Genomic DNA, 15,070 nt, shown 5'->3' with positions numbered 1-15,070 from the left:
AAGGCACAAAGTAAGCAGACGGGAGAAGTCAGGATAGTGCGCAAGGGCATAGAAGGGAACGGCTCAAGAAAAAAGAAGTGGAAACAGACAGCAAACTAGGCTGGAGAGAGACCTGAGACAAAGAGATCTGAATTATACGAGAGCCGACCAGAGAAAACACAAATTATGCAGTCAAGTGTCCCACATTTGGGGAAATCGCAGGAGCAGCACACCCAGAGTGCAATGGGTGAGCCTTGCCCTGGGAGAAGCACCTTCCTGATCATAGTATCTCACCTGGCAGGTAAGTAGGAGTTGGGCTAGAGCTGGGGAGGGTCGCTGCTCGGGCACCCCCCTGTCAAGTGAAGGAGATCCAACTGAGGCAGCACAAGGGAACTCTCGAAAGAAGAACAAGGCTAGAGGAAGATCTGAGACAAAGAAATCTGACTTTTACCAGAGCTGACCAGAGGAAAGCACAAACACAGTCCCCCACTACCACAAATAATGCAGTCGAGTTTCCCACATTTGGGGAAATCACAGGGGTCAGCATACCCAGAATGCAATGAATGAACCTCACCCTGGGAGAACAATCTTCATGACCATGGTATCTCCTATGCAAAATAAGTATGATTTGGGATAGGGCTGGGGAGGGCCGCTGCTCAGGCATATATCTGTCAAGTAAAGGAGATTCAACTGAGGCAGCACAAGGGAACTCTCATCTGGGGACAACAACTGCAGGGAGAACACATATTTTCAAATGAACATGGGAGGGCAGAAGGCTGCCTAATACTGAAGCACCCCCAAACAACAAACCAAATGCAACAACTAGTACAAGCATTCCTGGGGGAAGGTCTGCAGAAGACGGATTTGCATACAGTGATGTCATCCAAGCAGTGGGCCAAAGTTGGCTGGAACCCTCATCTGCATATGAAAAGAGAAAAGGGGTATGCAGGGCATGGCGGCCTTTTGCGGCGCTTGGATGACCCTTAGTTCGCATTAAACACCCCCACCCTCCTTCGGTGTGGGGCTCATGTTGGCAATGCCCCAGCCCCTGAAGCATTCCTGCTGATTTCTTGCAGCAGCTGGGCACTGTAACAGCTCCAGAGCTGCTCTGTAAGGCAACTAAAAGGGTGTGGGCCCTGCAGCACTACCTGTAGTTCGCATTGTGCGTTGGAAGGCACAAAGTAAGCAGACGGGAGAAGTCAGGATAGTGCGCAAGGGCATAGAAGGGAGCAGCTCAAGAAAAGAGAAGTGGAAACAGACAGCAAACTAGGCTGGAGAGAGACCTGAGACAAAGAGATCTGAATTATACGAGAGCCGACCAGAGGAAACACAAATTATGCAATCAAGTGTCCCACATTTGGGGAAATCGCAGGAGCAGCACACCCAGAGTGCAATGGGTGAGCCTTGCCCTGGGAGAAGCACCTTCCTGATCATAGTATCTCACCTGGCAGGTAAGTAGGAGTTGGGCTAGAGCTGGGGAGGGTCGCTGCTCGGGCACCCCCCTGTCAAGTGAAGGAGATCCAACTGAGGCAGCACAAGGGAACTCTCGAAAGAAGAACAAGGCTAGAGGAAGATCTGAGACAAAGAAATCTGACTTTTACCAGAGCTGACCAGAGGAAAGCACAAACACAGTCCCCCACTACCACAAATAATGCAGTCGAGTTTCCCACATTTGGGGAAATCACAGGGGTCAGCATACCCAGAATGCAATGAATGAACCTCACCCTGGGAGAACAATCTTCATGACCATGGTATCTCCTATGCAAAATAAGTATGATTTGGGATAGGGCTGGGGAGGGCCGCTGCTCAGGCACATCTCTGTCAAGTAAAGGAGATTCAACTGAGGCAGCACAAGGGAACTCTCATCTGGGGACAACAACTGCAGGGAGAACACATATTTTCAGATGAACATGGGAGGGCAGAAGGCTGCCTAATACTGAAGCACCCCCAAACAACAAACCAAATGCAACAACTAGTGCAAGCATTCCTGGGGGAAGGCCTGCAGCAGATGGATTTGCATATGGTGATGTCATCCAAGCAGTGGGTCAAAGTTGGCTTCAACCCTCGTCTGCATATGAAAAGAGAAAAGGGGCGTGCAGGGCATGGCGGCCTTTTGCGGCGCTTGGATGACCCCTAGTTCGCATTAAACACCTCCACCCTCCTTCGGTGTGGGGCTCATGTTGGCTATGCCCCAGCCCCTGAAGCATTCAAGCTGATTTCTTGCAGCAGCTGGGCACTGTAACAGCTCCAGAGCTGCTCTGTAAGGCAAGTAAAAGAGTGTGGGCCCTGCAGCACTACCTGTAGTTCGCATTGTGCGTTGGAAGGCACAAAGTAAGCAGACGGGAGAAGTCAGGATAGTGCGCAAGGGCATAGAAGGGAGCGGCTCAAGAAAAGAGAAGTGGAAACAGACAGCAAACTAGGCTGGAGAGAGACCTGAGACAAAGAGATCTGAATTATACGAGAGCCGACCAGAGGAAACACAAATTATGCAGTCAAGTGTCCCACATTTGGGGAAATCGCAGGAGCAGCACACCCAGAGTGCAATGGGTGAGCCTTGCCCTGGGAGAAGCACCTTCCTGATCATAGTATCTCACCTGGCAGGTAAGTAGGAGTTGGGCTAGAGCTGGGGGGGGTCGCTGCTCGGGCACCCCCCTGTCAAGTGAAGGAGATCCAACTGAAGCAGCACAAGGGAACTCTCGAAAGAAGAACAAGGCTAGAGGAAGATCTGAGACAAAGAAATCTGACTTTTACCAGAGCTGACCAGAGGAAAGCACAAACACAGTCCCCCACTACCACAAATAATGCAGTCGAGTTTCCCACATTTGGGGAAATCACAGGGGTCAGCATACCCAGAATGCAATGAATGAACCTCACCCTGGGAGAACAATCTTCATGACCATGGTATCTCCTATGCAAAATAAGTATGATTTGAGATAGGGCTGGGGAGGGCCGCTGCTCAGGCACATCTCTGTCAAGTAAAGGAGATTCAACTGAGGCAGCACAAGGGAACTCTCATCTGGGGACAACAACTGCAGGGAGAACACATATTTTCAGATGAACATGGGAGGGCAGAAGGCTGCCTAATACTGAAGCACCCCCAAACAACAAACCAAATGCAACAACTAGTGCAAGCATTCCTGGGGGAAGGCCTGCAGCAGATTGATTTGCATATGGTAATGCCATCCAAGCAGTGGGTCAAAGTTGGCTTCAACCCTCGTCTGCATATGAAAAGAGAAAAGGGGCGTGCAGGGCATGGCAGCCTTTTGCGGCGCTTGGATGACCCCTAGTTCGCATTAAACACCTTCACCCTCCTTCGGTGTGGGGCTCATGTTGGCTATGCCCCAGCCCCTGAAGCATTCAAGCTGATTTCTTGCAGCAGCTGGGCACTGTAACAGCCCCAGAGCTGCTCTGTAAGGCAAGTAAAAGGGTGTGGGCCCTGCAGTACTACCTGTAGTTTGCATTGTGCAATGGAAAGCACAAAGTAAGCAGACGGGAGAAGTCAGGATAGTGCGCTAGGGCATAGAAGGGAGCGGCTCAAGAAAAGAGAAGTGGAAACAGACAGCAAACTAGGCTGGAGAGAGACCTGAGACAAAGAGATCTGAATTATACGAGAGCCGACCAGGGGAAAATCAAATTATGCAGTCAAGTTTCCCACATTTGGGGAAATCGCAGGAGCAGCACACCCAGAGTGCAATGGGTGAGCCTTGCCCTGGGAGAAGCACCTTCATGATCATAGTATCTCACCTGGCAGGTAAGTAGGAGTTGGGCTAGAGCTGGGGAGGGTTGCTGCTTGGGTACCCCCCTGTCAAGTGAAGGAGATCCAACTGAGGCAGCGCAAGGGAACTCTAGAAAAAAGAACAAGGCTAGAGGAAGATCTGAGACAAAGAAATCTGACTTTTACCAGAGCTGACCAGAGGAAAGCACAAACACAGTCCCCCACTACCACAAATAATGCAGTCGAGTTTCCCACATTTGTGGAAATCATAGGGGTCAGCATACCCAGAATGCAATGAATGAACCTCACCCTGGGAGAACAATCTTCATGACCATGGTATCTCCTATGCAAAATAAGTATGATTTGGGATAGAGCTGGGGAGGGCCACTGCTCAGGCACATCTCTGTCAAGTAAAGGAGATTCAACTGAGGCAGCACAAGGGAACTCTCATCTGGGGACAACAACTGCAGGGAGAACACATATTTTCAGATGAACATGGGAGGGCAGAAGGCTGCCTAATACTGAAGCACCCCCAAACAACAAACCAAATGCAACAACTAGTGCAAGCATTCTTGGGGGAAGGCCTGCAGCAGATGGATTTGCATATGGTGATGTCATCCAAGCAGTGGGTCAAAGTTGGCTTCAACCCTCGTCTGCATATGAAAAGAGAAAAGGGGCGTGCAGGGCATGGCGGCCTTTTGCGGCGCTTGGATGACCCCTAGTTCGCATTAAACACCTCCACCCTCCTTCGGTGTGGGGCTCATGTTGGCTATGCCCCAGCCCCTTAAGCATTCAAGCTGATTTCTTGCAGCAGCTGGGCACTGTAACAGCTCCAGAGCTGCTCTGTAAGGCAAGTAAAAGGGTCTCTGTGGCGCAATCAGTTAGTATGTACGGCTATTAACCAAAAGGTTGGTGGTTCAATCCCACCCAGGGACCTAATTGACCTTGTTATCAGATTTTGGTGATCTTAAAGTAGACAAGTCAAAATTTCAAACCCCCTGTTATGGTGTAGGGTACCTGGCCTTCTCTGATGTAATCAGAGTTAGATTTGATTCAGTAATTTTATAAAAACATCTAGGAAGCACAATTTAGCAGTGGGTTGCAGAGAAAAAGAAATATGCTGGCAAAAAAATCAAATTGCGTGATTAAACAGCTCTTCATTTTCTGGCTTTATTTTTATGCTAACAAATTTGTTCTCTGAAAAGTGTCCACAAAGCCAAGTCTCTGATTAACACCTTTGTAGGGATGGTTTTTCACCTATTACTAAATTAAACTTGCTTCATTGGAAAGGCAGCAAGATGCATCCTCATTTCAATGTCTACTGAAATAATACAGGTTGACACCAGGAAACATTAACGCCACTGCATCCTTGCTGCTTTCTCATGTGGAAGTCTGTTTAATGTGAAAACAAGGTGATATCTAATTAGCACACAGGTAAGAAATTACGAAAATCTTTATTTAAGGGTGAAGATGTTTCTCACAAAATTGTTGCCCCAATGCATCATTGAAATTCAAGCTGGAAAGATGATTTTAATATATCACTTGTACATTTTGTATTGCTCTTCTGGTGACAATGTAGTTTTTTTTGTCAATTACCATTTTAATAATAGGGTAAAGAAAATTAAGTGGATTTTTGAAAGAAAACTATACTGTCAATATACTATTAAAACAAATTAAAATGGTAAAAGTTATTGTACTTTAAGTAAAAATAAAAGAGCAAAAATATCAATCCCAGTTTTGATTACTTAAATTAACAAAAAAAAATGCATATAGCAAAGGATAGTTTCAATCTGCCTACCTCTGGGTTATGGGTCCAGCATTCTTCCATTGCAGTACTCTGCTGCACATGTAAGTGCAAGAGATCCTGAAGCACTCACTCATCATGGGAAAGTACCAATGTGTTTATTCATTGGTTGATGGAAGAAACATCTTACAAAAACTCTCCAGATTATTGATTTTTTAATGTTTTTCTAGGAAACGTTCTAGATGTATGCTTATTAGCCTTTGTCAGTATGTACTGTTTGCAAAGTGTCTCTGTGGCGCAATTGGTTAGTGTGTTCGGTTTTTAACCAAAAGGTTGGTGGTTCAATCCCACCCAGGGATGTAATTGACCTTGTGATCAGATTTTGGAGATATTTAATTAGACAAGTCAAAATTTCAAACCTCCTCTTATGGTGTAGGGTACCTGGCCTTCTCTGATGTAATCAGAGTTAGATTTGATTCAGTGATTTTATAAAAACCAGCTAGGAAGCACAATTTAGCAGTGGGTTGCAGAGAAAAAAAATATGCTGGCAGAAAAATCCAATTGAGTGATTAAACAGCTCTTCATTTTCTGGCTTTATTTTTATGCTAACAAATTTGTTCTCTGAAAAGTGTCCACAAATCCAAGTCTCTGATTAACACCTTTGTAAGGATGGTTTTTCACCTATTACTAAATTAAACTTGCTTCATTGGAAAGGCAGCAAGATGCATCCTCATTTCAATGTCTACTGAAATAATACAGGTTGACACCAGGAAACATTAACGCCACTGCATCCTTGCTGCTTTCTCATGTGGAAGTCTGTTTAATGTGAAAACAAGGTGATATCTAATTAGCACACAGGTAAGGAATTAAGAAAATCTTTATTTAAGGGTGAAGATGTTTCTCACAAAATTGTTGACCCAATGCATCATTGAAATTCAAGCTGGAAAGATGAATTTAATATATCACTTGTACATTTTGTATTGCTCTTCTGGTGACAATGTAGTTTGTTTTTGTCAATTACCATTTTAATAATAGGGTAAAGAAAATGAAGTGGATTTTTGAAAGAAAACAATACTGTCAATATACTATTAAAACAAATTAAAATGGTAAAAGTTATTGTACTTTAAGTAATAATAAAAGAGCAAAAATATCAATCCCAGTTTTGATTACTTAAATTAACAAAAAAAAATGCATATAGCAAAGGATAGTTTCAATCTGCCTACCTCTGGGTTATGGGCCCAGCATGCTTCCATTGCAGTACTCTGCTGCACATGTAAGTGCAAGAGATCCTGAAGCACTCACTCATCATGGGAAAGTACCAATGTGTTTCTTCGTTGGTTGATGGAAGAAACATCTTACAAAAACTCTCCAGATTATTGACTTTTTAAAGTTTTTCTAGGAAACGTTTTAGATGAATGCTTATTAGCCTTTGTCAGTATGTACTTTTTGCAAAGTGTCTCTGTGGCGCAATCGGTTAGTGTGTTTGGCTATTAACCAAAAGGTTGGTGGTTCAATCCCACCCAGGGACGTAATTAACCTTGTGATCAGATTTTGGTGATATTTATGTAGACAAGTCAAAATTTCAAACCTCCTCTTATGGTGTAGGGTACATGGCCTTCTCTGATGTAATCAGAGTTAGATTTGATTCAGTGATTTTATAAAAAACAGCTAGGAAGCACAATTTAGCAGTGGGTTGCAGAGAAAAAAAATATGCTGGCAGAAAAATCCAATCGAGTGATTAAACAGCTCTTCATTTTCTGGCTTTATTTTTATGCTAACAAATTTGTTCTCTGAAAAGTGTCCACAAAGCCAAGTCTCTGATTAACACCTTTGTAAGGATGGTTTTTCACCTATTACTAAATTAAACTTGCTTCATTGGAAAGGCAGCAAGATGCATCCTCATTTCAATGTCTACTGAAATAATACAAGTTGACACCAGGAAACATTAACGCCACTGCATCCTTGCTGCTTTCTCATGTGGAAGTCTGTTTAATGTGAAAACAAGGTGATATCAAATTAGCACACAGGTAAGGAATTAAGAAAATCTTTATTTAAGGGTGAAGATGTTTCTCACAAAATTGTTGACCCAATGCATCATTGAAATTCAAGCTGGAAAGATGATTTTAATATATCACTTGTACATTTTGTATTGCTCTTCTGGTGACAATGTAGTTTGTTTTTGTCAATTACCATTTTAATAATAGGGTAAAGAAAATGAAGTGGATTTTTGAAAGAAAACAATACTGTCAATATACTATTAAAACAAATTAAAATGGTACAAGTTATTGTACTTTAAGTAAAAATAAAAGAGACTAAAATTTCAATCCCAGTTTTGGATTACTTTAATTAACAAAAAAAAATGCATATAGCAGAGGATAGTTTCAATCTGCCTACCTCTGGGTTATGGGCCCAGCATGCTTCCATTGCAGTACTCTGCTGCACATGTAAGTTCAAGAGATCCTGAAGCACTCACTCATCATGGGAAAGTACCAATGTGTTTCTTCGTTGGTTGATGGAAGAAACATCTTACAAAAACTCTCCAGATTATTGACTTTTTAAAGTTTTTCTAGGAAACGTTTTAGATGAATGCTTATTAGCCTTTGTCAGTATGGACTTTTGCAAAGTGTCTCTGTGGCGCAATCAGTTAGTATGTACGGCTATTAACCAAAAGGTTGGTGGTTCAATCCCACCCAGGGACCTAATTGACCTTGTTATCAGATTTTGGTGATCTTTAAGTAGACAAGTCAAAATTTCAAACCCCCTGTTATGGTGTAGGGTACCTGGCCTTCTCTGATGTAATCAGAGTTAGATTTGATTCAGTGATTTTATAAAAACAGCTAGGAAGCACAATTTAGCAGTGGGTTGCAGAGAAAAAAAATATGCTGGCAGAAAAATCCAATTGAGTGATTAAACAGCTCTTTATTTTCTGGCTTTATTTTTATGCTAACAAATTTGTTCTCTGAAAAGTGTCCACAAAGCCAAGTCTCTGATTAACACCTTTGTAAGGATGGGTTTTCACCTATTACTAAATTAAACTTGCTTCATTGGAAAGGCAGCAAGATGCATCCTCATTTCAATGTCTACTGAAATAATACAGGTTGACACCAGGAAACATTAACGCCACTGCATCCTTGCTGCTTTCTCATGTGGAAGTCTGTTTAATGTGAAAACAAGGTGATATCTAATTAGCACACAGGTAAGGAATTAAGAAAATCTTTATTTAAGGGTGAAGATGTTTCTCACAAAATCGTTGCCCCAATGCATCATTGAAATTCAAGCTGGAAAGATGATTTTAATATATCACTTGTACATTTTGTATTGCTCTTCTGGTGACAATGTAGTTTGTTTTTGTCAATTACCATTTTAATAATAGGGTAAAGAAAATTAAGTGGATTTTTGAAAGAAAACAATACTGTCAATATACTATTAAAACAAATTAAAATGGTAAAAGTTATTGTACTTTAAGTAAAAATAAAAGAGCCAAAATATCAATCCCAGTTTTGGATTACTTTAATTAACAAACAAAAAAATGCATATAGCAGAGGATAGTTTCAATCTGCCTACCTCTGGGTTATGGGCCCAGCATGCTTCCATTGCTGTACTCTGTTGCACATGTAAGTGCAAGAGATCCTGAAGCACTCACTCATCATGGGAAAGTACCAATGTGTTTCTTTGTTGGTTGATAGAAGAAACATCTTACAAAAACTCTCCAGATTATTGACTTTTTAAAGTTTTTCTAGGAAACGTTTTAGATGAATGCTTATTAGCCTTTGTCAGTATGAACTTTTGCAAAGTGTCTCTGTGGCGCAATCAGTTAGTGTGTACGACTATTAACCAAAAGGTTGGTGGTTCAATCCCACCCAGGAACCTAATTGACCTTGTTATCAGATTTTGGTGATCTTTAAGTAGACAAGTTAAATTTCATACCCCCTGTTATGGTGTAGGGTACCTGGCCTTCTCTGATGTAATCAGAGTTAGATTTGATTCAGTGATTTTATAAAAACATCTAGGAAGCACAATTTAGCAGTGGGTTGCAGAGAAAAAAAATATGCTGGCAGAAAAATCCAATTGAGTGATTAAACAGCTCTTTATTTTCTGGCTTTATTTTTATGCTAACAAATTTGTTCTCTGAAAAGTGTCCACAAAGCCAAGTCTCTGATTAACACCTTTGTAAGGATGGTTTTTCACCTATTACTAAATTAAACTTGCTTCATTGGAAAGGCAGCAAGATGCATCCTCATTTCAATGTCTACTGAAATAATACAGGTTGACACCAGGAAACATTAACGCCACTGCATCCTTGCTGCTTTCTCATGTGGAAGTCTGTTTAATATGAAAACAAGGTGATATCTAATTAGCACACAGGTAAGGAATTAAGAAAATCTTTATTTAAGGGTGAAGATGTTTCTCACAAAATCGTTGCCCCAATGCATCATTGAAATTCAAGCTGGAAAGATGATTTTAATATATCACTTGTACATTTTGTATTGCTCTTCTGGTGACAATGTAGTTTGTTTTTGTCAATTACCATTTTAATAATAGGGTAAAGAAAATGAAGTGGATTTTTGAAAGAAAACAATACTGTCAATATACTATTAAAACAAATTAAAATGGTAAAAGTTATTGTACTTTAAGTAAAAATAAAAGAGACAAAATATCAATCCCAGTTTTGGATTACTTTAATTAACAAAAAAAAATGCATATAGCAGAGGATAGTTTCAATCTGCCTACCTCTGGGTTATGGGCCCAGCATGCTTCCATTGCAGTACTCTGCTGCACATGTAAGTGCAAGAGATCCTGAAGCACTCACTCATCATGGGAAAGTACCAATGTGTTTCTTCGTTGGTTGATGGAAGAAACATCTTACAAAAACTCTCCAGATTATTGACTTTTTAAAGTTTTTCTAGGAAACGTTTTAGATGAATGCTTATTAGCCTTTGTCAGTATGAACTTTCGCAAAGTGTCTCTGTGGCGCAATCAGTTAGTATGTACAGCTATTAACCAAAAGGTTGGTGGTTCAATCCCACCCAGGGACCTAATTGACCTTGTTATCAGATTTTGGTGATCTTTAAGTAGACAAGTCAAATTTCATACCCCCTGTGATGGTGTAGGGTACCTGGCCTTCTCTGATGTAATCAGAGTTAGATTTGATTCAGTGATTTTATAAAAACATCTAGGAAGCACAATTTAGCAGTGGGTTGCAGAGAAAAAGAAATATGCTGGCAAAAAAATCAAATTGCGTGATTAAACAGCTCTTCATTTTCTGGCTTTATTTTTATGCTAACAAATTTGTTCTCTGAAAAGTGTCCACAAAGCCAAGTCTCTGATTAACACCTTTGTAGGGATGGTTTTTCACCTATTACTAAATTAAACTTGCTTCATTGGAAAGGCAGCAAGATGCATCCTCATTTCAATGTCTACTGAAATAATACAGGTTGACACCAGGAAACATTAACGCCACTGCATCCTTGCTGCTTTCTCATGTGGAAGTCTGTTTAATGTGAAAACAAGGTGATATCTAATTAGCACACAGGTAAGGAATTAAGAAAATCTTTATTTAAGGGTGAAGATGTTTCTCACAAAATCGTTGCCCCAATGCATCATTGAAATTCAAGCTGGAAAGATGATTTTAATATATCACTTGTACATTTTGTATTGCTCTTCTGGTGACAATGTAGTTTGATTTTGTCAATTACCATTTTAATAATAGGGTAAAGAAAATTAAGTGGATTTTTGAAAGAAAACAATACTGTCAATATACTATTAAAACAAATTAAAATGGTAAAAGTTATTGTACTTTAAGTAAAAATAAAAGAGCCAAAATATCAATCCCAGTTTTGGATTACTTTAATTAACAAACAAAAAAATGCATATAGCAGAGGATAGTTTCAATCTGCCTACCTCTTGGTTATGGGCCCAGCATGCTTCCATTGCAGTACTCTGCTGCACATGTAAGTGCAAGAGATCCTGAAGCACTCACTCATCATGGGAAAGTACCAATGTGTTTCTTCGTTGGTTGATGGAAGAAACATCTTACAAAAACTCTCCAGATTATTGACTTTTTAAAGTTTTTCTAGGAAACGTTTTAGATGAATGCTTATTAGCCTTTGTCAGTATGAACTTTTGCAAAGTGTCTCTGTGGCGCAATCAGTTAGTATGTACGGCTATTAACCAAAAGGTTGGTGGTTCAATCCCACCCAGGGACCTAATTGACCTTGTTATCAGATTTTGGTGATCTTTAAGTAGACAAGTCAAATTTCATACCCCCTGTTATGGTGTAGGGTACCTGGCCTTCTCTGATGTAATCAGAGTTAGATTTGATTCAGTGATTTTATAAAAACATCTAGGAAGCACAATTTAGCAGTGGGTTGCAGAGAAAAAGAAATATGCTGGCAAAAAAATCAAATTGCGTGATTAAACAGCTCTTCATTTTCTGGCTTTATTTTTATGCTAACAAATTTGTTCTCTGAAAAGTGTCCACAAAGCCAAGTCTCTGATTAACACCTTTGTAGGGATGGTTTTTCACCTATTACTAAATTAAACTTGCTTCATTGGAAAGGCAGCAAGATGCATCCTCATTTCAATGTCTACTGAAATAATACAGGTTGACACCAGGAAACATTAACGCCACTGCATCCTTGCTGCTTTCTCATGTGGAAGTCTGTTTAATGTGAAAACAAGGTGATATCTAATTAGCACACAGGTAAGGAATTAAGAAAATCTTTATTTAAGGGTGAAGATGTTTCTCACAAAATCGTTGCCCCAATGCATCATTGAAATTCAAGCTGGAAAGATGATTTTAATATATCACTTGTACATTTTGTATTGCTCTTCTGGTGACAATGTAGTTTGTTTTTGTCAATTACCATTTTAATAATAGGGTAAAGAAAATTAAGTGGATTTTTGAAAGAAAACAATACTGTCAATATACTATTAAAACAAATTAAAATGGTAAAAGTTATTGTACTTTAAGTAAAAATAAAAGAGCCAAAATATCAATCCCAGTTTTGGATTACTTTAATTAACAAAAAAAAAAAAAAAGCATACAGCAGAGGATAGTTTTCAATCTGCCTACCTCTGGGTTATGGGCCCAGCATGCTTCCATTGCAGTACTCTGCTGCACATGTAAGTGCAAGAGATCCTGAAGCACTCACTCATCATGGGAAAGTACCAATGTGTTTCTTCGTTGGTTGATGGAAGAAACATCTTACAAAAACTCTCCAGATTATTGACTTTTTAAAGTTTTTCTAGGAAACGTTTTAGATGAATGCTTATTAGCCTTTGTCAGTATGAACTTTTGCAAAGTGTCTCTGTGGCGCAATCAGTTAGTATGTACGGCTATTAACCAAAAGGTTGGTGGTTCAATCCCACCCAGGGACCTAATTGACCTTGTTATCAGATTTTGGTGATCTTTAAGTAGACAAGTCAAATTTCATACCCCCTGTTATGGTGTAGGGTACCTGGCCTTCTCTGATGTAATCAGAGTTAGATTTGATTCAGTGATTTTATAAAAACATCTAGGAAGCACAATTTAGCAGTGGGTTGCAGAGAAAAAGAAATATGCTGGCAAAAAAATCAAATTGCGTGATTAAACAGCTCTTCATTTTCTGGCTTTATTTTTATGCTAACAAATTTGTTCTCTGAAAAGTGTCCACAAAGCCAAGTCTCTGATTAACACCTTTGTAGGGATGGTTTTTCACCTATTACTAAATTAAACTTGCTTCATTGGAAAGGCAGCAAGATGCATCCTCATTTCAATGTCTACTGAAATAATACAGGTTGACACCAGGAAACATTAACGCCACTGCATCCTTGCTGCTTTCTCATGTGGAAGTCTGTTTAATGTGAAAACAAGGTGATATCTAATTAGCACACAGGTAAGGAATTAAGAAAATCTTTATTTAAGGGTGAAGATGTTTCTCACAAAATCGTTGCCCCAATGCATCATTGAAATTCAAGCTGGAAAGATGATTTTAATATATCACTTGTACATTTTGTATTGCTCTTCTGGTGACAATGTAGTTTGTTTTTGTCAATTACCATTTTAATAATAGGGTAAAGAAAATTAAGTGGATTTTTGAAAGAAAACAATACTGTCAATATACTATTAAAACAAATTAAAATGGTAAAAGTTATTGTACTTTAAGTAAAAATAAAAGAGCCAAAATATCAATCCCAGTTTTGGATTACTTTAATTAACAAAAAAAAAAAAAAGCATACAACAGAGGATAGTTTCAATCTGCCTACCTCTGGGTTATGGGTCCAGCATGCTTCCATTGCAGTACTCTGCTGCACATGTAAGTGCAAGAGATCCTGAAGCACTCACTCATCATGGGAAAGTACCAATGTGTTTCTTCGTTGGTTGATGGAAGAAACATCTTACAAAAACTCTCCAGATTATTGACTTTTTAAAGTTTTTCTAGGAAACGTTTTAGATGAATGCTTATTAGCCTTTGTCAGTATGGACTTTTGCAAAGTGTCTCTGTGGCGCAATCAGTTAGTATGTACGGCTATTAACCAAAAGGTTGGTGGTTCAATCCCACCCAGGGACCTAATTGACCTTGTTATCAGATTTTGGTGATCTTTAAGTAGACAAGTCAAAATTTCAAACCCATTGTTATGGTGTAGGGTACTTGGCCTTCTCTGATGTAATCAGATTTAGATTTGATTCAGTGATTTTATAAAAACAGCTAGGTAGCACAATTTAGCAGTGGGTTGCAGAGAAAAAAAATATGCTGGCAGAAAAATCCAATTGAGTGATTAAACAGCTCTTTATTTTCTGGCTTTATTTTTATGCTAACAAATTTGTTCTCTGAAAAGTGTCCACAAAGCCAAGTCTCTGATTAACACCTTTGTAAGGATGGTTTTTCACCTATTACTAAATTAAACTTGCTTCATTGGAAAGGCAGCAAGATGCATCCTCATTTCAATGTCTACTGAAATAATACAGGTTGACACCAGGAAACATTAACGCCACTGCATCCTTGCTGCTTTCTCATGTGGAAGTCTGTTTAATATGAAAACAAGGTGATATCTAATTAGCACACAGGTAAGGAATTAAGAAAATCTTTATTTAAGGGTGAAGATGTTTCTCACAAAATCGTTGCCCCAATGCATCATTGAAATTCAAGCTGGAAAGATGATTTTAATATATCACTTGTACATTTTGTATTGCTCTTCTGGTGACAATGTAGTTTGTTTTTGTCAATTACCATGTTAATAATAGGGTAAAGAAAATGAAGTGGATTTTTGAAAGAAAACAATACTGTCAATATACTATTAAAACAAATTAAAATGGTAAAAGTTATTGTACTTTAAGTAAAAATAAAAGAGACAAAATATCAATCCCAGTTTTGGATTACTTTAATTAACAAAAAAAAATGCATATAGCAGAGGATAGTTTCAATCTGCCTACCTCTGGGTTATGGGCCCAGCATGCTTCCATTGCAGTACTCTGCTGCACATGTAAGTGCAAGAGATCCTGAAGACATACATAAACATGTACATACGTGTATTTGTGTATACATGTATATACATGAGTGTGTGTGCATATATATATATATATATATATACAGCCAGTTCCCAGGAACAAAAGTCCTCCCCCGCTTCCGCTAAGTCCACAGCATGACGCT

The 15,070-nt window shown here is 39.5% G+C and overlaps 8 non-coding genes and 1 pseudogene across 8 annotated transcripts; 1 reads left to right on the top strand and 8 right to left on the bottom strand.

Moving 5' to 3' along the window:
• Positions 1–125: 125 nt before the first annotated feature.
• On the bottom strand, positions 126–288 carry LOC135027966 (U1 spliceosomal RNA). The gene has a single exon (XR_010224345.1). It is a non-coding gene; the product is annotated as a U1 spliceosomal RNA (small nuclear RNA).
• Positions 289–440: 152 nt separating this feature from the next.
• Positions 441–604, bottom strand: LOC135028015 (U1 spliceosomal RNA). Its single transcript, XR_010224381.1, has one exon. It is a non-coding gene; the product is annotated as a U1 spliceosomal RNA (small nuclear RNA).
• Positions 605–1,275: 671 nt separating this feature from the next.
• On the bottom strand, positions 1,276–1,438 carry LOC135027978 (U1 spliceosomal RNA). Its single transcript, XR_010224354.1, has one exon. It is a non-coding gene; the product is annotated as a U1 spliceosomal RNA (small nuclear RNA).
• A 152-nt stretch (positions 1,439–1,590) lies between these two features.
• On the bottom strand, positions 1,591–1,754 carry LOC135028014 (U1 spliceosomal RNA). Its single transcript, XR_010224380.1, has one exon. It is a non-coding gene; the product is annotated as a U1 spliceosomal RNA (small nuclear RNA).
• Positions 1,755–2,425: 671 nt separating this feature from the next.
• Positions 2,426–2,588, bottom strand: LOC135027971 (U1 spliceosomal RNA). Its single transcript, XR_010224350.1, has one exon. It is a non-coding gene; the product is annotated as a U1 spliceosomal RNA (small nuclear RNA).
• A 152-nt stretch (positions 2,589–2,740) lies between these two features.
• On the bottom strand, positions 2,741–2,904 carry LOC135028013 (U1 spliceosomal RNA). The gene has a single exon (XR_010224379.1). It is a non-coding gene; the product is annotated as a U1 spliceosomal RNA (small nuclear RNA).
• Positions 2,905–3,603: 699 nt separating this feature from the next.
• On the bottom strand, positions 3,604–3,738 carry LOC135027998 (U1 spliceosomal RNA; annotated as a pseudogene).
• A 152-nt stretch (positions 3,739–3,890) lies between these two features.
• Positions 3,891–4,054, bottom strand: LOC135027955 (U1 spliceosomal RNA). The gene has a single exon (XR_010224334.1). It is a non-coding gene; the product is annotated as a U1 spliceosomal RNA (small nuclear RNA).
• Positions 4,055–6,893: 2,839 nt separating this feature from the next.
• Positions 6,894–6,967, top strand: TRNAN-AUU (transfer RNA asparagine (anticodon AUU)). The gene has a single exon. It is a non-coding gene; the product is annotated as a tRNA-Asn (tRNA).
• The last annotated feature ends 8,103 nt before the right edge of the window (positions 6,968–15,070 follow it).

Source organism: Pseudophryne corroboree, unplaced genomic scaffold (assembly GCF_028390025.1).
Source record: "Pseudophryne corroboree isolate aPseCor3 unplaced genomic scaffold, aPseCor3.hap2 scaffold_472, whole genome shotgun sequence".
Classification (NCBI taxonomy): Eukaryota; Metazoa; Chordata; class Amphibia; order Anura; family Myobatrachidae; genus Pseudophryne; species Pseudophryne corroboree.
Note: the sequence above shows the minus strand (reverse complement) of the source record. Positions and strands in the feature narration are given on the sequence as shown.